Here is a 27,470-nt window from a genome sequence, read left to right as displayed (position 1 = left end):
TTGATCCAGATAGCAGCATGACTTTGCCCCTGCATTTGTTCAAGCTAAAGTCAGATTATTAATTTTCTATTGCTGCATAACAAATTACCTCAGACTTAGAGGATTAAAATATAGAGGCATCTGTCATCTCACAGTTCTGTCGATGAGGAATCCAGGCATAGTTTAGACAGGCCCTCTTCTTAGGGTCTAACAAGGCTGCACCTGGGTGTCAGCTGGGCTGCAGTCTCATCTGGAGACTCAACTAAAGAAGAAAGAATCCACTTCCAAGCTCATTTGTGTTGTTGGAAAATTCATTTCATTCCAGCTGTGTAACTGAGAGCTCTGGTTTCTTACTAGTTGTGAGTTAAAGGATGCCCTGAGGCCTTAGGCACCACTTGTGTTCCTTGGCACTCCTCTCTTTGTAGGGAGTTCACAACATGGCTTCCAGGACAGCAGGAAAATCTCTCTTTCCAGTGTTCTAAGACAGAATCTTAGGTGGGAATGACAACCTACAACTTTTTCTGTGTTTTGCTGGTTAGAAGCAAGTCAGAGTCCTGCATAACCTCAAGAGCAGAGAGAGGTCATGACTCTGGGGCATGGAGCCCATGGGAGCCATCTTGGAATCTGCCTACCTCACAAATCAAAATACACTGAGTAGCCTCCAAGAAACTGAAAAAGCAAGGAAAACAGACTTTATCCCAAAACCTAGTCCACTCCCTCCCCAGGCCTTTTCAGACAGGGGCTGCTCATCTAGATGGCCAAAGAGAGGAAAGCGCTTCAGCTTCCAGAAGGCAGAAGTACTTACAAAAGGACGCAGCCACATATATAGCAAAAGCACCTTGGTATGAGGGAAAAAGACACAAGACTTCTGCCGAATTCCTGTCCAGGTTCTGAGGGAAAGTCTGCAGTACAACCTTGGCATTTCCGTTGTTTCAAAGTTGATTCTGATGAGCTGCTCGGTACTTCCAAACACTTGGAAGGCTTTACCTTTTCTATTCACATTTGGCCCGGCTCTGCTTCCATGTTCATCTGAGGCCTTGTCTGACTATTCTAGTGAGCACAAATTTCTTCCTACCCTGAACTTATACATTTGAAAATCTGCTTATCTATATTACCACACAGGTTAGTATGTTTTTGAGCTCTCTTTTATATGTTTTGGATTTTTCTCCTCAACTAAACTGTTCTTTTTTCAAGGGCAGAATTCTTCTCTCCTATTATTCTAAAGCACATTGTACACCACAGGTATATAATTTAGTGTCCTTAATTGGTTAAACTAAAAAAATAGAGTCAGAGAACAGGTAATTTTCATTGTGGTACCTGGATTCAGAAAACTGTTTTAGATGAGACTATACTTGGAGATAGTATGTTATGGTGGAATGTTTCTGAACTTTAGATATTCATGTAAACACTAATTTTTTGCCATATTTGTGTATTACATGTGCTTTCATTTACACAATATTTTTCTTTAAATTTACTTTTTTACTTGACCTAACCGTAAATAATAGAATCCATAAAACCATGTATTTCATATGCTAGTTGTACATTTTACATTTTTTAATTTCACATGCAAAAATAAATTATGTATTATGTACATTCTACTTTTTTTGTATTTGCATGTGAAATTGAAAAATGTGAGATGTACCTACTGTACCTGTGTAGCAGTACTGCCTATGTATTGCCTACAATTATATCCTGTCCCACCAATAGTGTTTATACAACTTGTTGGGAGTTACCTCTATGGTGCAAAACATTTCTAGTCTCTGAACCTGGCCCTCCCTCTTTCAGATCTCAGCCTTCTGAGCCTTAAACCATAGTATAAGGATAGTAATGGTAACAGCTAGTGTTTGTTATCAAGTACTAGGTAAAGTCCTAAGTTCTTTATAAGTATTCATTTACTAAATCCCCAAAACAACCCTGTTACCATCCTCTATTTTTTTTAAAGAAATGGAAACTGAGGCACAGAGAAGCTAGGGAACTTGCTCAAGGTCACACACCTGGTAAACAAGGATCAGGGATTTGAACCCAGACACTCTGACTTCAGAGTCTGACTTCAGAGTGTTTCCTTAATTGCTTCATACACTGCTATATGCTATAGACCATAATACCTGGTCTAACCTGGTATTATGAGGATTAAATGCAAAACAAAACATCACACACACACACACACACACACACACACATACACCCCTCTTCTAGCACCAGACCAAATTTATAGAAATAATTCAATACAAATTAATAATCTTTTTAGAAGATATATCAGTGTATGTTATTTCATCCTTTCATTAAGATCACGAAATGGTATTATATTAATCTTTAAACCCCAGACTGGGTAAGTCTGAGGCCTTCTCATTGAGGCAACTAAGAAAACTCCAATTTTCCAGTGGAGTTAGGGAGCAGAAGTGCATCTGATTTGTGGAATTTTACATTGATCCCTGACACAGGAAAGGTGGCTTAAATTGACCTTCCTGAAAGTTTGCAGGTCGTGAAGACCAATTAGTTGCTATGGTGTCAATAAGTGCAAATTGCTGTAGGTTGTTGGTGAATAGGGAAATCTCCACTGGGTCAGTGCCCAGGGCAATGAGGTACTAAAGGCACGGCAGGTGGTTTGAAGGCAGACACCTTAAAAAAAAAAAAGCCACAACCGTGCTGGGCTTTGGTGTTCCACCCATAAACAATGATACGTTTCAGCTCCTTTCTCAGCCTCTGCATGTATATCAAGGTGCTGATCTCAGCTGATACATCATTATGTGGTCTGAATTAATTTTATTTTAAGGATTATATTTCCTTTAGACATGGTACAGCAATTGAGATTGGACCAAATTCTGTGGAACTTTGGATTATCAGTAAAACATCAAAATTTGACTAATTAATGATCCTTTCAAACAGCCTTCCTTTTAAAGGATTCCATTTTAGAGTAAACAGAAAATAAAAGAGATAATCTCTGAGTGGAAATGTGGAAACCAAATGTTCAACCTTTTTTAAAACCCAATTCAGAACTCAATCTAGACATGCCACTATGGTACAGTAACAGTGGAAAAATAAAAAATAAAAAATAAACTTCTCCAAATTAATGATGCATATACTGTCATAATAAACAGAGTTAACTGAGATAATTAAAAGTATTTTTATTCAGTTAATAAGATAAAGTGTCACAGTTTAGAATGATTACAATGAACTTCTGCAGATACTGTAGAACGGAACACCTTGTCTTTGTAAAAACATAACTATATCCAACAATTGCAATATGTTTTATTCATATGGTGTTTATGTCTGGATATGTCCAAGCTATTTGCTATGTGAACAGTCACACTTGATAGATCCAGGAGGGAATTTCTTGGTACAATGAACAAAAAGAGCTATTTTGTTCTTGTGCTCCAACCTCAGACCAAGGAGAAAAAAAAACTGTCATAAAAATATGGTCACCTTTATGCCTTTAAAACTGTGCTGGTGCCTGGGGAAGGATTCTCAGAATGTAAAAAAATTGGTGACATTACATGGGAAACTTTCTGTTTTTTTCCCTGTAATAGTCAATCTTGTTTAGACAGAAGCCTCTGAGTGGACAGGGAACAGTGTATCATGACCTATGGCAAGGGATTCAGGTGCAAAAGACCCACAAAACCATTACATGGTGACCAATAACTGATTTCTCTACTAAAATTTTACCTTTTAGCTTTGTTTCTGGAGGATTGGATATAGCTAAATGTCTATGTCAAATGCCATAATACAAATTACCTATAACTAAAATTAAATCACTTAATATACCAATTTAATGATGTTTTACTTTCCCTGGCTTCCCTAGGCTGCAAAGACAAAGACATACTCCTTATAATTGGAAGGAAAGAAAAAAACAAAACCCAACATAACCTTTAACAATAAAGCTTTTTGTTATGTAGCTGTAAAAATTCAGCAATTGAAAATAAAAGAGGGCTATAACCAAGAAGAAGGTCTATAGCCATCTAAGGTTATGCCCTGGGGTGTTGCTCCTTCCACATTTCAAGGGTAGCATTAGGTCACCATCAGAAATACGAGTGGATGGAATTTTTGTTGTTGTTCATTTTAGTTCCAATGACCCTAGCAAAGGGCTACTTGCTGAAGCGTGTCTGTTTGCGGAGGTAATTCCACTGGGAATATTTTAGATTATGCTACAGGAATGGCGCTTGCAATGGAAAAACGCCATATAAAGAAACATTAACATAGCATCCAAGCTCGGCTGTCTTCCTGGTACAATTAAGAAGCCAACTCTGTTCCTGAAAAGGAAAAGATTCTGTGTGCAAGTAGTGTGTCCCGTATCAATGACATAATTGTAAATCCATGGCTGTTCACATCCCAGGAGGAAAGCAAGTACTCAAAAGCAAAACAGGACATGAAAAACTAAGACTATTACCAAAAGCTGTGAAAGAAAGCTGCTCTGCTGGCAACTGGGGAGATTGCAACAGATAACCTAAGTGGAGGATGCATGTGAGTGGTGTTGCCTGCTATTTTTCTAAGAGTCATATGGACCAGCAGTCCCCAATCTTTATGGCACCAGGGACTGGCTTCATGGAAGACATTTTTTCCATGGATGGGTGGAGGTGGGAAGGGTAGGGAGGATGGTTTTGCGATGAAATTGTTCCACCTCAGATCATCAGGCATTAGATTCTCATAGCAAGTGCAACCTAGATCTGTTGCATGCACAGTTCACAATAGAGTTCGTGCTCCTATGAGAATCTAATGCCCCGCTGATCTGACAGGAGGTGGAGCTCAGGCAGCAATGCTGGCTCATAGAAGTTCACCTCCTGCCATGCAGCCTGGTTCCTAACAGGCCTCAGGCCAGACTGGCACCGATATGTGGCTTGGGGGTTGGGGACCTCTGATATACACTACGTATCATCATGTAGATTGATGTTCGATGATTTTGCCCATGGAAGTGAATGCCTTACCTCTATAAAAACTAGAACTGGGCTGGGCGCAGTGGCTCACATCTGTAATCTGAGCACTTTGGGAGGTCAAGGCAGGCAGATCACTTGAGCCCTGGCTTTTGAGACCAACCTGGGCAACATGATGAAACCCTTGCCTCTACAAAAAATACAAAAATCAGCCAGACGCAGTGGCAGGTGCCTGTGGTCCCAGCTACTCGCTAGGCTGAGGTTGGAGGATCACTTGAGTCCAGGAGGCAAAGTTTACAGTGAGCTGAGATTGTGCCACTGCACTCCAGCCAGGGCAACACAGCGAGACCCTGTGTCAAAAAAAAAAAAAAAAAGAAAACTAGAACTGGATACTAATGAGTAGGTAGCCTCAGATAGAAAGTGAAAGAACTCATAGTGCTGAACACTTGGAATTAGTCAAATAGAGCACTTGAGGCAAATTGGCCTTAACAAATGAACAATCAGAAAAGTACAGTCTTTCTGAAAACTATTCTACACTCACTGAGTTGAATGTGAAGGCTCAGTACCTGAGAGAAGAAATCGAGCCCCAGTAGGCAACCAGTGACCAGTAACAGACAGATTTTGCACAATTCCAAATAAGGTGGATGAACTCAGATGGTTAGACCTGCCTCTTGTTTAGGGCAACCTAGGCAGCTCCTCTGGGTCCTGTGTGTGGTACCTGTTGATGGGGAGAGAGGTAGGGATTGTGCCTTATTCCTCCTTTCTGAACACCATTAAAATTCTGTTTCAAAAGTTTCTGTCAGGAAGCCTGTAAGAATTGTCACGGTATGGCTTTTTTGTATATTGTGGGTGATCTTGTAGTTCCCTCACTGGTTGAGATGCTGCGGCTCCAAACACTAGTAAGGATGACTCTGTAGGTGACTGTGGTGCAGGGGAATGAGGCTGACTCTGTTTCAGGCCTTGACGTTGGGTGGAAGTGGGGAAGGGTGAGGCTTGAGTGCACAGTGGCATAAAGCATGGATATGGTGAAATGATTGATACCAGCAGTCTGAAGCTGTCTGCTTCAAAACTCCCAATTTAATCAGGTGAAAGTGTGTCTATAATAGAATCACCCTCTGAGATGCCATTTTGTATATGTGGAAAATATTAAAGTACAAAAAACTGTAAGCACTGGATCACTTCCCCCTAACCATTCATCCCAACTAGGTTTTAGCTTCCTGAAGATAGAGACCAACTATTCTTCATTTTTCATGATGGTTTTTTGATTTTCTGTGGTCTCCAGAGCAGTGTCTATCACTTAGATGGGACCTCAAGTAATGCTCCTTGAAGGGATGAATGGAAAAGCAAAATCTAGAAACCAAGATAGGAATGGTCTACAAAATTTTGTTTAAATTTCAAAATTCACTGCTGTTTGGTTTACTGATATCTGTTTTTATTTTATTTTGTTTTATTTTATTTTATTTTATTTTATTTTTGATACACAGTCTCACTCTCTCACTCAGGCTGGAGTGCAATGGTGTGATCTCTGCTCACTGCAAACTCTGCCTCCTGGGCTCAAGTGATCCTCCCCCTTCAGCCTGCTGAGTAGCTGAGACTACAGGTACATGCCCCATGCCTGGCTAATTTTTTTTTTTTTTTTTTTTTTAATTTGTAGAGATGGGTTCTCACCGTGTTGCCCCGGCTGTTCTTGAACTCCTGGGCTCAGGCAATCCATCTGCCTCAGCTTCCCAAAGTGCTGGGATTACAAGCATGAGCTACTGTGCCTGTCCTGATACCTGTTTTTAGAGTTGCTCCTGCAGTGGTGACAGCCTCTTCCTGTTTGTTACACATGTCATTCCAATACGCCCATGAGCCCTGGCTTTGACTTCCTGCAGAACTGGAATCTAGGGGTAGAACTGCAGATGGAGCTAAGAGATGAAGAAGTGCGGGTGATTGGCATGCTTGAGGAAATGTCTGTGACTTAATGCATTTCCAGATTTACATGAAAAAAAATCTTTGGACCACTGGAGAGAGACCTACTTTCATGCAATAAAGAAGAGATTTTAATGCCATGCAGACTGATTTCAGAAGCCTCTCTCCTCAATATACACACTCCCCAGTTACTATACCATGGAATGAGGAGATTGATTAGGTTTATCCATTAGGACATTTGTATTGAAGAACACAGTGAGCAAGAACAAAGAGCAAAAACCCATTGATTTACATGTGTCTCATCGAGTAACATCTTTTTTGGACTTCATATATGTACCCTCATAAGGGATAAATGGAGATGGTTAAGGCTCACAGGCCCAAACTAGAAGGTCCAGGTCTTGCCCAAAGAGGAAGCATTTCTTTGTCTATTTATCTTGTTCACATATATGAACTAGAAGTAGGAAGGAAATTTCAAGGAGTTTAGAGGTATTATGCCAATAACAATTGGCATATTGAACCACGTGGAAGTGTTCAGGGAGGGAAGTGCCAGAGGCAGTGATGGGTCTGGTTTTATTTAGCGCATTTAATAATGATCTGGAAGAGGGGGAAAACACATTAAAATCACAGATTATACTAAATTGACAGGTGGTGTAAACACAAATGAGGGCAAACAAAAGGATATAAAGAATTTAGAACAGAAATGAGATTCCATCAGGAAAAAAACGTGCTCTCACATCTGTGCAAAGTGTCTTAAATCAGCAATGGAAATTGTTTTAAAAGTCATTTAGCTCAGAAAATGTTCATAGGCATTGCTCACATTTATAAGTGCTAACCCCTCCCCACTCCTAGCTATTTTTATACCATTGGATCACCCTGTTTATCCCCATCATTTAAAAACACAATCTAATCATTCTATTTCTCTGAGTCTTTTAAAGATCTCCAGTTTCCTATAGGATCTGACCCAAGCTTCTTAGTCCTGTAGTAGGAGACCTTTTCTTCACTATTCTTGTCCATCTTCCCAGTTTTTCAGAAGTCTGTCTGCCCAGCACTCTTCATTGCTTGCAGGATGAATTATTTGCAGCTCCCTGATTGCATCCCACCTTATTACTAACAGCACCATCTGCTCAGAGCACCATTCCTTTCTCTTTTCTGGGTTATCTCCATATGACCTTCAAGATTCAGTTCTGGCCTCACCTCTTTCCCGGGCTTTCATGCACAGAAACATCCCACCCCTGAGTTTGGTGCCTTGCTTGGCACTGCCATCACACCCACTGGCCACTTCTAACATAACAAGTTGACAATGATGATGGCTATATTTACTGAGCGCTTAATTATGTTCCAGACTCTGTGCTATGTATTTTACATGCATTGTCTTTGAAATCATCACAACAACCTTAGGAGACAAGTAAAATGATCTCAGTTCTATAGATAAGGTAATTTCACGTTAGGTAAAGTAACTAGCCCAGGATTGAACAGCTGCTTAGTGGCAGAACTGGGATTCAAACTGCTTCCAGAGTCCATACTTTTAAAATTATGCTGTTATACTAATTTGCTTCCTTGCCTCTCCCTTATTTATGTAGTCTTCTTGAGGACAGGGACCATGTCATGATCATCTAGCATCTATAGTACCCTTCATGGTACACAAATCTTAATAATAACAACAAAGATAATTAACATTTAATGAGTGCCAATTATGTGTTTTTATTAATAGTCATCCTGACAGGTGTGAAGTGATATCTCATTGTGGTTTGATTTGCATTTATCTGATGAGTAGTATTGTTGAGCATTTTCTCATATACCTGTTGGCATTTGTATGTCTTCTTTGGATGAATGTCTTTAGCCCATTTCTTAATTGAGCTATTAGGGGTTTGTTTGTTTGTTTGTTTGTCGTCATTGTTGTTTTGTCCTTCTCTTTGTGATACATCATTTTGCATTCTCATCTGACAGAAAATAGGCATACTATAGCCATAGGGTTCCACAACAAACAATTGCCAACAAATCCCACCTCAAACACATGGAAGAGACCAAGTACTATGTGCATAATGTATGCTCTGCCAAATTTGCATTAATCCTGCTGACCCACTTTGACTAAGCCATTCTCTTTAAAGTTTAGTCTCACAGAGTATTTTTTATTTTTGTGGTACATGTTATTTTTGGTACTTCATACTTTTGTTGGCACCTCTTATCTTAGCTTTTGCTATTGTTACCTATCAAGGTTTTCTTATTTAGGAGGATTAGCAAGATCCAGGCCCTGATGGTGCCCAGGAGATTCAATGGAAGGCATGTTGACCCAGATTGAAAAGAAAGCTTTCAATCTAGTTGTGCTACTGGGTCAGTCACTTCTTTGCATTTCCATTTTCTCACCTACAAACTAGCTACTCAGGTGTTAGACTGTGGGCCAGCTGCATCACCATCACCAGGGGAGTATTTGATAAATATTGATTCCTAGGTCCTATTCACAAAGACTCTGGTTCCACAGGTGTATTGATCCATTTTCACACTGCTGTAAAGATACTACCTGAGACTGGGTAATTTATAAAGAAAGGAGGTTTAATTGACTCTAGTTCAGTATGGCTGGGGAGGTCTCAGGAAACTTACAATCATGGCAGGAGGTGAAGGGAAAGAAAGGCACATCTTACATGGTAGCAGGCAAGAGAGAGAGAGCATGGGGGAAACTGCCAGACACTTATCAAACCACCAGATCTCGTGAGAACTCCCTCACCAGCATGAGAGCAGCATGGGGGAAACTCCCCCATGATCCACACACCTCCTGTCAGGTCCCTTCCTCATCACATGGGGATTACAATTTGAGATGAGATTTGGGTGGGGACATAGAGCCAAACCATATCAGCAGGTCTAGGGTAAGTCCTAGGAAATGTGTTTTATTTAAGCTCCCCAGGTGGTTTTGGTGCAGTGAAACTTTGTAAAGATTGAGTGATTTCAGATTGAATAATTTTTAGCTAAGAGATAATGCGATTTATTATCCAGGCTCACTTCTTGAAGACTCAGAAGAATATATTTTTTGTTAAAATTGGTAATTTTACATAGAAAAGCCTGTAAAATAAGGGCCTTACACATAGTGGTCTCGGTGAGTGGGTTTCATATTTACTACATTCAGAAATAAGGCTTGTGTTGTTGGGAATTTTTTAATAGTAATAAAAATAGTAACAAAGATTATAGCAGTTTTACCCAGTTTTAAAAGTTTCACATTACATTATTCAATATGCACTTTGTAGATTATTTCCTTTTTACAAATGAGAGAACTGAGACTTCCAGACTTGTCCAAAGTCATAGAGTGAATCAGGAGCAGAGACCGAATTTGATCCCATATCTTCTGTGGCTGAAGGCTGTGATATATCCCTTCTCTCAATAATTGCCATGTGGCCTATGACTGTTCTAGTAGGGCTTCTGGTCTTTATATGAAGAAATGCATTTCAATTTCACAAAGCTTTCAGAGTCTTAAGAAGGGTAGGATTATCAATTACCGAACTGCTGAAAGGCATGGATAGCATGATGCTACTGAAGGCTTTACTGTGCCTCTAGAAATTTCTACAAACTCTGAAAAAATTTACTAGCCTTACTGGAAGAAACTGGCTTGAAAACCACTGGCTTAGAATTTGTGACCTTACACGTAGTTCCTAATGTACATGTTGATGATCTCTTTCTATGATATTAATCCCCTATTCACACCCTTTTGCCAAAAGCATGCATTTCCTTCAATCTCCGCATCTAAGTAGATGGTACCACAAGCAACCTATTATTGGAAGCTCAAAACTAATATTTTGTTTTCTTTACCTTCATTCTGCCTCCTAATTTCTTTCATCTCTAAGTTCTGTTGGCTCTATGTCCAAAGATATCCCCAATTTTGTTCATTTATTTCCACCTTCACTAATACCACTTTAAATTAGACCACCATAATCTCTTTTATGGACCACAAAAGCTTCCTAAGTGGTCTCACAGATTCTTCTCTTACCCACCTGCAATCTGTTCTCTTCACTCAGCAGAGACCTCTTTTAAAATATAAATTTGATGTTGCTCCCTTCCTAAAAACTCTGCAATAAATTCCCATTACATTTGGAATAAAATCCAAGCTTCTTAACATGGCCTTCAGTGATCAAGTTTCTCCTCATATTCCTGATCCCATCTGCTCTCCTTTTGATGGTGTCTCACTGCACTAGTGACACCGGACTTGTGCCGAGTCCTTGAACACATCAAGCTCACTTTTGCGTTTGAACCTCTGCACTTCCTTTTACCTCTGTCTGGAATGCAATTCACCAAAATATTCTCAAGTCTAGCTGCTCTCTAAACTCAGATATTAGCTTGAATATCTTTAGGTATTGCTGTCTCACTGTCCTTCTCCTAGAGACCTCCAAAAAATAAAAATTAAAAAAACCTCCAAGCCACTAATCTATTTTGTTTCCTTTATAGGACTTAGAAAGGCCACACTGTAATTTACATAAAATGTATCAGAATAGATCTTATGATCTAAGGATGGGTTAGCTGAAGTTGCACCCCTGGTGCAGCTAGCATTCTAATCAGGAATTCACTCCCCAAGAGGCAGGTGGGAGGTTGTTAGCTGACGGTGAAAGGCCACACTCCGGAGGAGGCTACTACAAGCAAGCACTTCAGCTATCTTTATCTCAGATAAAGATATTGCACTAATTAGCATAGTGAATGTCAGAAGTGGACTTTTATTGGTGAAATTAGTGCTTTGTTAATTAGCATATGACTGCTAGAAAAATTCAAGGTGGATGTGTCAAAAATATTTTGGTTATATCCCCCAACCTACATGAACATGATATTGAGAGAAAACGCTTTATTCTTAGGACTGGAACACAAAGTTTGATCTACGAATCTTCCACGTGCAGACATTAGTCTAAAATACTCTGGATTGCTTGATGTTGACACTGAGGGTGGCAGAATACTGCTTCCGGAATATTGTCACATCAGTCTTGACTGAACCATTCATGCAAGATTGTGGAGGGAACACCTGAAAGGACAGAGGGGTGGCGCTCCATCAAGAGACAGAACGGGTTTCATCAACTCTCTCATGCCTGTGAGCTAGTACGTTTTATTTAATAAAGTTCTTATGGGTGGCAGAATTTGTTGTGAGTCTTGCTTTCATCAAAAACAAAGTTGTGGGGGAGGAGCTCACTTTCTTCCATCTCAAAGCTTGGGATGATTATAAATATCATCTAACAAAAAGAACCCAAGAGTTACTTGTATCAAGTGGGCTTAGGTTTAATTTACAAGAATTAGTAGATAAAATACACTTGTACATGAACCAGGCGTGGTGGATCACACCTGTAATCCCGACACTTTGGGAGGCCAAGGGGGGGTGGATCACTTGAGGCCAGGAGTTCAAGACCAGCCTGGGCAACATGGTGAAACCCAGTCTCTACTTAAAATACAAAATTAGCCAGGTGTAGTGGCACGCGGCTGTAACTCTAGCTACTCGGGTGGCTGAGGCACGAGAATCACTTAAACCCGGGAGGTTTAAATCACTTAAAACCAAGACTGCGCCACTGCACTCTAGCCTGGGTGAGACAGCGAGAACTCTGCCTCAAAAAAAAAAAAAAAAAAAAAAACGCTTGTACATGTATTTGCTTACTTATTTAGTTCTCCTCGCCATTCTGCCTCCTCTTTCTCAATGTAAACCTCTCAAGAGAGCAGAGGGCTTTGGTGATCTCTTCACAGAGTCTTTACCAGAGCCTGAGATCTCAAAGGCACCTTTTCAGGCACTCAATAGTAATTTTAAATTTCTAAAAAGAGAATAAAAGGAAGAAGAGAAGGAAGGGTGAAGGAATAGAACAGAGAAATGGGCAAGTAATACTGGGGAGAAGAATGAGGAACAGGTGCGTAGAAGGGAAAGTCAGCTAATGAAATAATTCTTAGTCTCAAACAGGCAATGGAGAAGAGTAGCAGAGTTGTGCTTTTCCAAATATGTTTTCTGGAACACTGACCCTGAGAGATGCTATGAAGAAAAACATAGTTAGGGGCTAAGTGAGATGAGTAAGGGATACTTAAATCTCTTTCTCTTAAATATCCACAATGCACATGACCATGTTAAAGACTACGAGAGGCATTTCTAAAGAACACACACAGGCCTAGTTAATTTTGTTTCATCCAGTATTTCCCAAACTTATTTGAGTATAGGGCTCTTTTTCCCTGTGATGTTTATTAATGAGATCTAAAGACTTTAGGAAAGTATAACAGATGTGGACATGAAACTGGCAAAGAAAATACCCATGCTTTCATTATGCTGTGAAGCTGGTTCTGGAGCTAGAGTCTCACCGTCCCTTCCCAGGTGCCTCATGCATGGAGAACATCTGCAGCTGGCTTCTGAGGTGGTCAGATTCTACCTTCTGACCCACCCTTCACCCAGAGAAAGGAAGATGGACTGAACAGTGAACCTTCCTGAAGCAGAAAACACTGAGAAATAACTAGGAGCAAATGCACTGAAAATCAGATATGAACGTGCCACTCAGTGTAGCAGAAAAAATGAACCCACGAGAGTTGCCAGTACAGTGAAACCCACTTACTACATCCTTTTAAAGATCAGCCTAATGCTCACACATGCACAATGCTTCCCTTCCTTGGCCCTCAGAGAAATATTATGAAGGTGTTTCACTTTAGTAAGGTTCATGAGTTTATGGCCTTGAGAATGCCCTTGAGAATAAACTCTAGGGACTCAGAGGGAGGAAAGAAAGCTACTTTTAATGGATTTTGTCTCTATCACCTTTCCAGAATACTGCAACTAAAACATCAGAATTAGTTAAATTTTCTAAACTCAGTAAGTCAGTCATGTCAGGAAGTTAGGCAATTATATTTTAGGAGAGATTCCTAAAATATAAATATTCTAAAATGCATATACATAGCTAAATGTTTCAACAGTGTAAGGGATATATGAATACATGATGCAAAAGTTAAAAAAAAAAAAAAAAAAACAAAGGAAAGGTGTTCTTTCTTACCTCCTGAATTTCATGTTTTGTCCTTTCAACTTGGAACTCTTTGGTCTCACCTTGGCCTCACTAATTGCCATTCATCCTTCCATGTACAGTTTAGATAACACTTAATTTGACAAGGCTTTCCTGAGTCACTGGCTTTGTCTAGGTTAGAAAAGCCTGGTTGGGTATTTCTATTGTAACTTTATCACACTGGGTTGTGTATTTAATTGCTGTTTTGTCGCTAGATTATAAATTCCATGATGACAGAGACTACATGTATCTCATTCACCAGTAAGTCCCCAGAGCCTAATGCATTTGCTGGCAGGAAATAGGTGCTTAATAAATTGGTTGGTTAATATAGTTTTGGTTTAACTTCGAGTGTGTTTGATACTCAATGTTGCGTTTAGGCAAACTTACATCAGCATAATCATTAATTCTATGCCATACATATACTAACAGTCATAGTAACTCATAGAAAGATATACTCTTGGGATTGAGTCCAGGGTACTATAACCAGGATTCAAAGAAAAGCTTAGCTTAAGAATTACAAAAAATACAAAATGAAGAGTTAAGAAATAAAGTTGGTGAAGAGATCTTGAGTTCTGAAAGTTCGTAGAAATGATTCACTTCATGAAAGGGTTGCTTTTGGTTTTAAAGTCAACATTAAATAATCGAGAGGCATTTCATTGTCTAAAATGCTTGATTCATCAAAATGTAGAACAGTTAGTTGACTTTGTGCTTTTATGGTCACATGATTGCAGAGGTCAAGTACTTATATGAAAACCACAAGTGAATAAACAAAAGACCCAGGCCATAAACACACACACACACACACACACACACACACACACACACACACACGTTGATCCTCTTGAGAAATTTATCTGCATGTGCTTTTGCTGTATTTGGGTGTATGTGTGTGAGAGACAGGGATGAAAAAGAGGAAAAAAGGAAAGAAAAATAAAGACACAGGCAGAAAGGGAAGAAATGGAGTTCACAGCCAAATTCTTGGGTATCTGATATAAATAGTCTAACCAAGCAAAAATAAGCAAATACTTGGTTGATATAAACTAAAGTGTAGTGTGTGTGTGTGTGTGTGTGTGTGTGTGCACGTGTGCATGCACCTGTGTATCTGTGTAGGGTCATTTGTTGGTAGTGTACTATGTTCATTGGCCTATTTAAAAGTTGTTTCAAGTGTCTGTAATCTTTGATAAAATTCACCACTATAGAAATACTAAAACAATTTGCTGATGACCAAAATTTGGCTATGCATTACAGAAAGAGCAAATGAAATGAAACAGTTTAGAACTTTGGGTGTAGTTTGTTGCTGCGTAGCAAGTAAGTCTTTTGAGTAGAATCAAGGGAATAGGGAAGAATACAAATTTTTGAAAGTCAAGTCTCAGAATGCTAGTTTGAGTTCACTACAAATTATCCTCACTTCATTCTAAAAAAAGCTACTTGAGCATTTGGAGAGGTACAAAGAAGGAACAGAAAGATAGAGGAGCTCACGACAAGCTATAAATCTTGATGCTTAAATTGAATGGGGGGAGATAAGACAGTACAGTGTAGTACTTGTTAAAAAAAGTGACAAATGGTGTTTGCGAAAGTCATTTCCAATTGGCCATTAATAAAGATGTTGGGATAAGGAAAGCTCCTTGCAGAAGTTTTAAAATTTTAGTCATCAAATTCAGTCTATTTCATTTAATTCCATTTAACAGCTTAGAGTTGATTTAATTCAAATATGTGTAAGGTCTCAAATGGAAAACATTTTGGTAATTTGCATGGCTATTTTCAAGACTGCAAAATCTAATCGTCACAGACAATGGAACCAGACTGTTGGCAATGGAAATAAGGGACAAAAATGACTGATGTAAATCAGCCTTTGATGTGTTAAATTTCTCCCAAGATAAACTAAATCATTGCAAGGTCCTAGCTCACAAAGTGGATGCTCATGGAAGTAGCTGATGGCATCATCAGAGAAATTGCAAGTCCTGCCTGGGGCCATGGTCTACTCGTGGCACACACTCATGCTATCTTCTACCATGAGGAAATAAACCTTTTCATTGTGATGAAGAAGGGTCTCGACTTGTATTATTATGTCGGGGCTTAAACTCCTTTTCCTTCAAGTGTCTTTGGTATGACTGTTAGATTTCTTGCTCTCTTGGTATCCTGGAGATCTACTGGGTACTATAACTATTATAATTGTGGGCCATAACTGTCTTGTTTGGGGGCCGTCTGCTCTTCTCTCTTGAATAATACAGTTTGTCATTGGCCACACATAAATCACAAGCAGAGTAGTTTTCTCTCTCTTGACTTGACAAACACCAAGCACATTTAGAATTCAGCCTTGTAATTAAGCAGGGCCGAATCTCCACAGGCAGGGCTGATTCAAAGGAATTTGCAGACTGGGGGAAGGGCTCCTTATGTTGACCTTGGATGGCAGGTGTTATAGCATCTGAGGGAATTGCTGCTCCAATGCTGTCCTCATCTGTGACCCTAAATTATGTCCTCAGGTTATGTGGTTAGTAGGACTCTGGACACTGAATTTGAGAGAAAAGACCTGAGCCATTATTTCATCTGTAAAGTTTCCTATCTCGGAAGCTGAGAAGAGATTGTGTGTAAATGCTTTGACATCTAAAGAAGAACCAATGGTGATAAAAATAAACATAATATCTTTCTCAAAGTGTGTGGGTGTGCGTTTGTACACCTGCTGTCTGTGTTGTGGTTTAGAACAGGGATACTTTTTCATTATCTCTCCTCTCTTTCCCCTGTCCGAGAACCTAGAGCTCTCCAATGCCAAACACGCATGGCTCAGCTGAATCCTAATGTGTTGCGTTCTCGACGAGAAGATGCTGCTGCTACCCTCTGAGTACTGAAAGACAAGATTTGACATGGTACCTAGACTCTCAAAAAGGATATCCTTGGTAGGGTGACCAGCTCTCTTGATTTGCCCATGACTGTCTCGGTTTTAGCACTGAAAGTCTTGTATCCCAGGAAATCTCTCACTTCTAAGGTTTGAAAGCCTCTCAGTCCTTAGTATTTATGAAATCTCAGCAATGTAAGACACTAGCTTGCAGCTGGCACTTGTGTCTGTTTCTGATAATTTGATTTGGTCTTATATTTACTTGAGTCTTGTGAAGGCAACTGGCACTTCTCTTTGTGCTATGTTCTAACCTGGGAGGTTTTCCAGCTGTAGCTCACTGGACTGCAGGAGTCCACACAATGCCCCGCATGGGGAATCGAGGATGAGGAGCTCCAGGCCTCCTCTCACTACTGTGTCCAGAATTGGTGGGTTCTTGGTCTCACTGACTTCAAGAATGAAACCGTGGACCCTCACAGTGAGTGTTACAGTTCTTAAAGATGGTGTGTCCGGAGTTTTTTCCTTCAGATGTTCAGTTGTGTCTAGAGCTTCTTCCTTCTGGTGGGTGGTCTCGCTGTCAGGAGTGAAGCTACAGACCTTCACAGTGAGTGTTACAACTCTTAAAGGCAGCACGTCTGGAGTTGTTCGTTCTTCCCGGTGGGTTCGTGGTCTCACTGGCTTTAGGAGTGAAGCTGCAGACCTTCGCGGTGAGTGTTACAACTCATAAAGGCAGCGTGGACCCAAAGGGTGAGCAGTAGCAAGATTTATTGCAAAGAGGAAAAAAACAAAGCTCCCACTGGGTGGAACAGGACCGCAGCAGGTTGCCACTGGCTGGCTCCAGCAGCCTGCTTTTATTCCCTTATCTGGCCCCACCCACATCCTGCTGATTGGTCCATTTTACAGAGAGCTGATTGGTCCGTTTTACAATCATTGAGGTAGACACAGAGTCACAGAGTGCTAGTTAGCTAGATACAGAGTTAGCTAGATACAGAGTACCAATTGGTGTATTTGCAAACCTTGAGCTAGGCACAGAGTGCTGATTGGTGTATTTACAAACCCTGAGCTAGACACAGAGTGCTGATTGGTGCACATACAATCCTCTGGCTAGATATAAAAGCTCTCCAAGTCCCCATCCAGTTCAGGAGCCCAGCTGGCTTCACCCAGTAGATCCTGCACCAGGACTGCAGGCAGAGCTGCCCTCCAGTCCCGAACCGAGCTGCACTCCTCAGCCCTTTGGCTGTCAATGGGACCCGACTCCACGGAGCAGGAGGCGGTGCCCATGGGGGAGGCTCAGGCCAGGCCAAGGCGGAGCCCACCACAGTGGGAGGAGCTCAGACATGGCGGGCTGCAGGTCCCTAGCTCTGCCCCAAGGGGAGGCAGCTAGGTAGGGCCCGGGGAGAATTTGAGTGCAGCGCCCGGGGACCGGCACTGCTGGGGGACCCGGCCCAACCTCCGCAACTGCTGACCCGGGTGCTAAGCCCCTCACTGCCCTGGGCCTGCGGCCCTGGCCAGCTGCTCAGTGTGCGGGGCCGCAGAGCCAGAGACCGCACCTGCGGGAACTCGCACTGGACCGCAAGCGCGGTGTGCAGCCCGGTTTCCCACCGGCGCCTCTCCCTCCACACCTCCCGGCAAGCAGAGGGAGGAGGCTCCGGCCTCAGCCAGCCCAGGGAGGGGCTCCCACGGAAGCCGAGGCCGGAGGCCGAGGAGGCGCTGAGAGTGAGGGCCGCTAGCACATTGTCACCTCTCACTACTTCAACCAAAGTGGCTCATCTATATTCTGTTTAAGATATTGGGTTCTTATAGGCCAGGAGCAGCAGCTCACGCCTGTAATCCCAACACTTTGAGAGGACAAAGTGGGTAGATCGTTTGAGGTCAGGAGTTCGAGACCAGCGTGGCAAACATGGTGAAACATCGTCTCTACCAAACCTGTAAAAAATTAACCAGGCGGCCGGGTGCGGTGGCTCAAGCCTGTAATCCCAGCACTTTGGGAGGCCGAGACGGGCGGATCACGAGGTCAGGAGATCGAGACCATCCTGGCTACCACGGTGAAACCCCGTCTCTACTAAAAATACAAAAAATTAGCCGGGCGAGGTGGTGGGCGCCTGTAGTCCCAGCTACTCTGGAGGCTGAGGCAGGAGAATGGCGCGAACCCGGGAGGCGGAGCTTGCAGTGAGCTGAGATCCGGCCACTGCACTCCAGCCTGGGCGACAGAGCGAGACTCCGTCTCAGAAAAAAAAAAAAAAAAAAAAAAAAAAAAAATTAACCAGGCATGGTAGTCTGTGCCTGTAATCCCAGCTACTCAGGAGTCTGAGGCAGGATAATTGCTTGAACCTGGGAGGCAGAGATTGCAGTGAGCTGAGATTGTACCACTGCATTCAAGCCTGAAGGACAGAGCAAGACTCTGGCAAGAAAAAAAAAAAAAAAAAATTTGGGTTCTTATGACCTAGTGAAAAGATTGACTAGTGAAAAGAGATTCATTTGATTCATTTGTTAAACAAAGTTCAAGAACCATATCCCTAGGCAAGTTACTAACTTTATTTAGACCCTAATAAGCCATACAATTTAAAAGACAAGGAACAGGACTCGCCTTTAATGGCAGAGCCTTTGCTTCTTTTCCTTCCTTTTTTTGGGGGCGTAAAACATGATGTACAAATAGTCACATGTTGGTAATTATAAAATATTTTCCACAATTGTGCTTTCTTCCTGAGCTGTCTTCCTAGTCTTGCTGATAGCACAAGTTACCATGTGAGCATTATTCAGAATGTTGGGAGTTGAATGGATGGCACTGTGAAATATGAGAAAAAAATGTGAAAGTTTGCAGTTTTAAAATTTGTCTTAGTATGTCAGAACTTTCTGGGATCCTGTAGGTCAGCCTGGGCATTGACATACATACGTGGTGTTAATATAGATTGATTTAGTCATGAAAGAGATCTACTACACAGCTATGCATCTATATTTTCTGGAAGATAAGTACTTATGTGCTGTAGTGCATGTATTGTCACACACACTTTTGTTCAAACACACACACATGCATACACATACGTCTTTAGAAAGACCCAAATCTTGAACTAGAACCTGTAAGGAAAGTACAATAAAGTGCTGAGATTAAAGAACAAATAGCCAACTGAGATTTCTTGGGTTTGGGTTATGAGAGAAAAGCCGAATTTCAGGTTAAGATTTGAAGAGAGGAACTAAATATAAAGAAAAAAATGCTTAATGAAAATTCAAAGAATTAGGACTAGCCACTAAACACATGAGATGTGTGAGGGAGAGACAGAAAAAAAAAGACAGAAAAGAGAGAGGGATCTAGTCTTTGATTCTGTTCCTTTTTCCACTCTGTCATTGACCTTCTACCATCACGTGCTAAGGTATTAACACCAGCCTTCCTCACCTTACCACCAGTGGTTACTGCAGTCTCTCATGCTGCTAGTTTCTGCATGTATTGGGCATTTTTGTTTGTTTGTTTGGGGACGGAGTCTCGCTCTGTTGCCCAGGCTGGAGTGCAGTGGTGCAATCTTGGCTCACTGCAATCTCTGCCTCCCAGGTTCACACAATTCTCAAGCCTCAGCCCCCGAGTAACTGGGATTACAGGCGCATGCCATCACATCCGGCTAGTTTTGTATTCTTAGTAGGGACAGGGTTTTGCCATGTTGGCCAGGCTGGTCTCCAACTCCTGACCTCAGGTGATCCGCCCACCTCGGCCTCCCAAAGTGCTGCGATTGCAGGCGTGAGCCACCGCACCCAGCCTAATTTTTGTATTTTTTTTTTTTTTTTGAGACGGAGTCTTGCTCTGCTGCCTAGGCTGGAGTGCAGTGGCGCTATCTTGGCTCACTGCAACCTCCACCTCCTGGGTTCAAGCAATTCTCTGCCTCAGCCTCCCAAGTAGCTGGATTCCAGGCACCCACCACTAAGTTGGGCTATTTTTTGTATTTTTAGTAGAAACGGGGTTTCACTATCTTGGTCAGGCTGGTCTTGAACTCCTGACCTCATGATCCACCTGCCTTGGCCTCCCAAAGTGCTGGGATTAGAAGTGTGAGTCACTGCACCCAGCCAATATTTGTATTTTTAATAGAGACAGGGTTTCATCATGTTGGCCAGGCTGGTCTCGAACTCCTGACCTCAGGTGATCCGCCCACCTCGGCCTCCCAAAGTGTTGGGATTACAGGTGTGAATCACTGTGCCTGGTCACTGGTCACTTCATTTTAATATCTCCAATTAACTACTTCATGTGTTTTATTATTATTATTTTTTTTAAGTGGTAGAATCTATATATGGAGAGGGGTTTGCTCGAGACTCAGGAAGGGGCAGGTCTTCATTTCTGTTTGCAGCTTTTAGATTGGAATTAAAATTCGGAAAGGTGCCTGGCTGATGCTCTCAGGCTCTTCTGCACTCAGCCCTATCGCAGAAGCTCTCTTTTCCCATAACATCATCTCTTGAACTGTTCTGCCTTCCTTTTTCTTTCATTCTGCCTCTTTCTTCTCCCTATATATGCTTTTCTGGCTCTGATGTTCACTAAACTGTGACAAAACTCTTTCCTTCCTGATTGAAAACAGGCGGTACAGAGAGGAATTATTTCTGAAATATGAGAGGGTCGCTACTGTCACATTTGTGAAATGACAAGAAAACATCTAAGGGAAAATCTGTGGAGGACATTATTAACTGGGAAGAAATTGGCCACATTCCCAGATGAATCTAGAATATTCTGGGGGCTTTCCTTGTGCTGTTTTTTGTTAGTTAATTTTTTTCTTCTCTCTCTCTCTCTCTCTCTCTGTCTCTTTTTCTGAGGCGTAATCCTGGGCAGACATAAAATGTCGTGAGTCAGGTTATCTTTCCACAAGGACAAGGAGAAGAGGGGTTGTATGTGAATGCGCTAATATGATTCTAAGTGCTTTCAAACTGTTCCTTTTAATTCTGTCTGTGGCATGTAATTCCTGAGGGACATGCACCAAATTGATAAGATCAGTGCTAAAGTGAACTGTCTCTTCTGGTCCCCAGGAGCCTCTGGCTGAAGTGTCAGAATACAATTGTGCATTAGTGGTGTTGCTGTCCTGTAGAAGAAACACTTCAGCACACTATTGACATCACAAGCAAATTAAAAGACTCACCGAAGTTAATATTCTCACATTATAACCACATCTCCTATAAATTATTAAAGCCCACACAATTTATTACCCATGTTAGGGGGGAAAAAAAGCAAGTTGAATCATGAGGCATGCTACTTAATGATTTATTTTTTTTTTTTGGTCTTCAATGTATTGAGGTTTATAAATCATCCTGCTCAACTCTGCACTGCGCCAAGGAAAACGCAGTTGCTAGTCATGCCCTCCTCTCACCAGTGATCACCTATGCACCGGATGGAAGCACACTCATTACTTGAGTATCTATCAGCAGCTCTCTCTTTCAGACTGACTGTTCCTTTTCATTACTGTACTGCTTAAGCATGGCATTGAATGAATATGATTTAAGACTTTAGATGATAGATCCAAGCCTTTTCAGAAATAAATATTAACTTCATTATTTAGGCAAGGTAGCTAAACTGACTTATATTCTATCTCAAGGCTTTTAAGTAAATCAAAGTTTACTTAGAAATCGTGTGATCTAAAGTCTAGTCCTCCAGCTATACCACTAGTCTGTCTTGATTAATGTCATGTTTTTAAACAAATATATTTTACTCCACTCTGAGTGGTGTGTTTCTTTCTCATTCTTGCACTGGACTCGGGCAAGTCATTCAAATTCTGAGAAACACATTTCCTAATCTATTCAATGAGCATGCTGTATTAGTCTCTAAATTATTATCTTCCAGATATAAAATTCTGATAGAGTGCAGAACTGCAAATCAGGCAGCAATTTGCCCTGCTGCTGGTCTTCCTGAGAGCCCTCTGCATATTTGCCTGGGGCATCGCTCTGCTTGCCCTAAGTTAGGTCTAAGAGGCCTGGGGTCTACTTTAGTCCTGTCTGCCCCTTCTTTTCTATGCTGGCCATAGAACAGAAGAAATATTTCAAGAGGAAATGAGCTATATTGAGAAGAATAAAAAGTTTGAGATGGATTAGAGCCACTGAGATTCTCCTAGAATAATGGGCAAATGTTCTAACAACTCTAAATTTCCTCTGGGATTAGTTTATAATTCAAGGCTTTGGCGTCCATTTGGTCTGGCAGTCTTTGCTTATTTGCACATGTGCCCTTAATGGTACAGTCCTATTCCAGGCTGGACATCTTAAGTACAAACACTGATCTATGCTCCGGAACAGTCACCAGCATGTCTGATTTTGAAAATAGCATCACGTATTACTGTCCTAAAGTTAGAAGAAAAATAAACGCTCAAGTGCAAACTAAAAAGGCATGTAAATACAAGTTGTTTTAATACAGCTTCTCTTGTAAAGGCAATTTGATACACATACTTCTTAGGAACTAAAATAATAGACATCAATAATGCATGGGCTACACATTTAATTTGCTTTGCAGAAATAAACAAACATGCCTGTATTTTTCATTTGGAGTCTCAAAACTTGGGAAACATAGTTGGAACTTTTTAAATGTGTTATTTTAGATTACATCTGATAAGCCTGTGTTTGTATCCCTGTCTCTGATATCACCTGAATGGACATCACTTAAGCTTAATGAGCCTTAGTTTTCTCATCTGAAAAATGGAGACAGCAATCCTTAGCTGTTTCCTAGGGCCAATGTGCGGTAGATGAGGAATTTAAAAAATAAAACTGTATGGAAAGATGAATTATTATGTTGATTTTAACTAATAATGATTAAACCCAATGAAATTCTAATTCCATTATCACTGGAATTATTTTTAATCCAAGAAGAAAGTTGGAATTTCATTCATCTCCCGTGAAAACCTATCTCAGACAACATTTACACACTCCTTTTGCTTGAGGAGACCATTGTATAGGTGGGGTAAAGGAGGGACTCATGTTCACCTTCTATCTCCAGGAACTGTACCATGTTGCAGATATCTTAGAGTACACAGGGGCCAGGACTGGTAGTGCTGTTTCTTTCTTGTTGGATTAAATTCAGTAAGCATTTATTAGGCTCCAACCATGTTCCAGGTCCTTATTCACCACAGTCAAATGAATGAGTGTAGTAAAGTCTCACTACACATAGAAAAATAATTTTCCTGTGTAGGTATCCTTTTCCCAAAAATGTGAGTGTTGGAGTGTAGTGAGGACAGAAAGGCATACTTGGGAAAGTGAAGTTCAGGCATTGGTTGCCTAAGATCTTTGGACAAACAGACATTCAACTTATTGTAGAAGTTGTAGGATAATGCCCTGTTGCAGAACAAAGGCTTCAGTGGCCTTTGCTAAAATGTAAGGTCCACTCTGCTGATTACATAGAATCATTGAACCTTATGCTACCCTATATATACAATGGAATCCATAAGCACCCTCCCAAGAGGGGAGGCATTTAGATGAGCTCTTTAAGACTTAGGTATTGTGTACCATGAATGAACATGAAAGGCTGGTGGCATAAATAGCCATTCATTCTGTCAACAACATTAATTGAAAACTCAGGGGTGCATAAAGCCCCATTCTGGTTTATTGAGTAAACCACAAGAATACCTTCACATCTGTATGCAAATATTTCACAACTGTGAAACTGAGGCGTGAGTGCCACTGATGTGAAGAGGCTGTTTAGCAATAACATACACATCAGCTGGGACTTTTCCACATAATGTTTGCCTGACCACTTATGTGTCATAATTTTCTGCAATATACATGTCCTTTAAAGGTGTTATGGCACTTGTAAATACAAAAATTTGTTCCAGCGTCCTCAGCAAAATACCACCAATTGGACTGAAAACCTTGGCAATGTATATTGGCAAAGTAGTAGCATGTGTGCTATGTAAAGGTCCATGTATTGATATTTCTTTGCATTCTATAAAAGCTTCAGGTTTTGAATAGTTGTATTATATGTACGGGGTGAACAAATCTCAATTATTGTAAGACCTTTAGAAGCAATATTTTTTCATGCTTAATATATTCTCTCTTCTCTACTCTTTTTCCTAGCCTACACTTTGAGAACAAGAAATGACATCTGTTTCACTCTATCAAGGAATCTACCCAACCAGCCAAAGGCCTAAGTCCCTTCAAGGCCTTGCCAATATTAGCTGTGTGACTCTGGTTGGATAAATTGCTTAACCTTGTTGAGTTTGGCTAACCGAGACCATTCTGCCCCACCCGTCATTCAGCTCTGCACCTTGAAAGCTGCTTACTCTGAACATCTGTAACTCTGGGAGTGAGGACTTTTTTCTGGCTCTGGGAATACGCTCAGTTTACCAAAAAATGCAAACCAGAGTACCCTACAGTTGTTACCTCTGGAGGTGGACTTCAACCAAAGATAGGTGGAGAGTTGGCAGATAAATATTCCAGCTTCTTTACCCCTTAATTGAGCTAATACTGGGCTGCATTCAGTACCAGCTTTCATAGCTCCCTAGCACGACTGAAATGTCAAGTTGGAAACCATCTTGAAAACATACCTTCTATTGGCTTTCTTCTTGTCTGTCTCATTCCATACTCCCTATCAAAGTTTCTGGGGATCAGCTCAATTAAAGTACAAACAGTCACTGACTTACAGTGGTTTGACTTAAGATTTTACAACATTTTGATGGGTTTATTGGGGGTATGAAATGCATTTCTGACTTATAATATTTTCAGCTTAAGATGAGTTTATCCAGATGTAACCCCATTGTAAGTCGAGGAACAATGAGATTTGCATTTGAATCTTTGTCTTACATTTCTGGGGGAACCCATTAAAGTATTTAATTTTCTCATGTGTAAAATGAAAACAGTGCCTGTTCTACCTATCTGCATGGTTATTATGAAGATCAAATTAAATAATATATGTACACATGCTTTGAAAATTGTGAAACACTAAATAAATTCACATGTTTTAAACATTACTGCTGTTGCTGTTGTGTTTTTTAAACTTTAATTCAAACATGTAAAATATTAGCAAATATAATTCTTTTTTCTTTAGTTTTTCATATGTACTTTCTGCTGTTGTAGAAAGAATTATATTTTTTAGCAAATATAATTCACTGGTGGTAAGCTAAAAATAAAAAAAAATCTGAAAGTAATATGTAAGATAGGAAGTTATTGACAAAGGGTAGAGAATCAGTACCACAGGATGAAGAGAACTTTTCAACTACTACTGTAACACCACCCAACACCCACATAACCCTCTCCCCCAAATGACAGATGTCAAAGGCAAAGGATTAGAAAAGAGACGACTGGCTTTTCCCTATTGTTACATACTTTTCTCAGGAAGAATATCTTTCCATCTTTTCTTTGTTTGGAAGGTGCCTTTTCATTATCTTATAAATTCACAGGGTAGGGACTGTGCTTAAATCCTTAGTGTGTAGAGTTCTTTAAAAATTTAATCTGGTTATTCAAATATTCAAAAAGATAAGGCAAAACCGTCTTACTAACCAAAGACAGACAGATGGGGGACAGACAGAGGGAAGAGTTCAAGAAGCAGCAATTGTACATAGCTCTGTCCACTCATCACCCAAAAGCCGAGGCAAATATTAAGGCAGAAAGCTAGAGACTGCTTAATCCTGTGTGTTACCTCTCAAAAGCAAATGTGTGGGGAATTTTTCAGGAAAAAAGATTTGTTGTGCCGAGAGTTTCTGCAGCTTGATACATTTTAATCACCTCACTCAGAAACCTGTCCCCCCCCGACCCCCTCAAAAAAAAAAAAAAAAAAAAAGGTAAAATCCAGGGATTCTGGAAGTAAAAGTTCATAAATTAAGATCCTAGTTTCCCTCTGAGGAAAACACGGTCGTAGGTGGTGGGTGGTGCGGAGCTCTGATCCGCCCGCTCCTTCTCCTGACTCACCGCTGTTCGCTCTTGCCAAGGAACAAGTCGGTCAGGGAGCCGCGCAGCAGCCATAGCTTTTAAGGATACAGGAAAAACAATCTTGGAGCTGGAGGTGGCAATTCACTGAATTCGAATCACTCTAACAAGCTGCAATGTACAATCTCTGGAGAAGGTGTGAGCTGACTTGATCAGAGGAGGAAAGGAAAAGAATCTCAAAGTGAAAGGACCAGTTTGAATGCCTACCAAGAGTTTGAGAATCCTTACAAGAAAAAATCCTTGTGGTGAAGGTTGGTTCTAAGACATGCGATCGTTTCGGAATGAGAATCCACAAGCGACTCATTGACTGGCACAGTCCTTTTGAGATTGCTAAGCAGATCACTTCCATCAATATTGAGCCAGGAGTTGAAGTGGAAGTCACCATTGCGGAGATGCTTAGGTCAACTATTTTAATAAATTGATTACCAGTTGTTAAAAAAAAAAAAAAAAAAGAGAGAGAGAGAGAGAGAGAGAGATCCTAGTTCCCACTGTGATGGTATTAGGAGGTGGGACTTTGGCTAGGTGACTATGTCATGAAGGTAGAGGCCTCATGAATGGGAATAGTGCTCTTATAAAAGAGGCCCCAGAGAGCTCCCTCACCCTTTCTGACCTGTAAGGACAAGGAGAAGGCAGCTGTCTATGAACCAGGAAGCAGCCCTCACCAGACGCTGAATCTGCTGGCGCCTTGCTCTTGGGCTTCTCAGCTTCCAGAACTGTGAGATATAAATTTCTGTTGCTTATAAGCCACCTAGTCGATAGCATTCTGTTATAGCAGCCCAAATGGACTAAGACACTCAGATATAGAACTACTGTTTAGTAGCCCAAAGAGCTATGAAAGCAAATGCTAAAGCAATACATTCATATTGCAGGCTCATATGATTATTTATATTGTGCCAAGCTAAGTAAGTTTTATTAACGGAATGAAGAGCTTGGCACTTCAGTTTTTGTGACATTGTAATTTTCTTAAATGTTAATCAATTTTGACCACATTTGCCCCAGTACTGAACATTCTTCGGTGCAAATTTAGTTTTAGCGTGTGGTTGA

General features: G+C 40.8%; 1 pseudogene; it reads left to right on the top strand.

Moving 5' to 3' along the window:
* Window positions 1–823: 823 nt before the first annotated feature.
* Window positions 824–26,848, top strand: LOC115900731 (annotated as a pseudogene).
* The last annotated feature ends 622 nt before the right edge of the window (window positions 26,849–27,470 follow it).

Source organism: Rhinopithecus roxellana, chromosome 12 (genome assembly GCF_007565055.1).
Source record: "Rhinopithecus roxellana isolate Shanxi Qingling chromosome 12, ASM756505v1, whole genome shotgun sequence".
Classification (NCBI taxonomy): domain Eukaryota; kingdom Metazoa; phylum Chordata; class Mammalia; order Primates; family Cercopithecidae; genus Rhinopithecus; species Rhinopithecus roxellana.
This window is presented reverse-complemented; position numbering and strand designations above follow the sequence as displayed.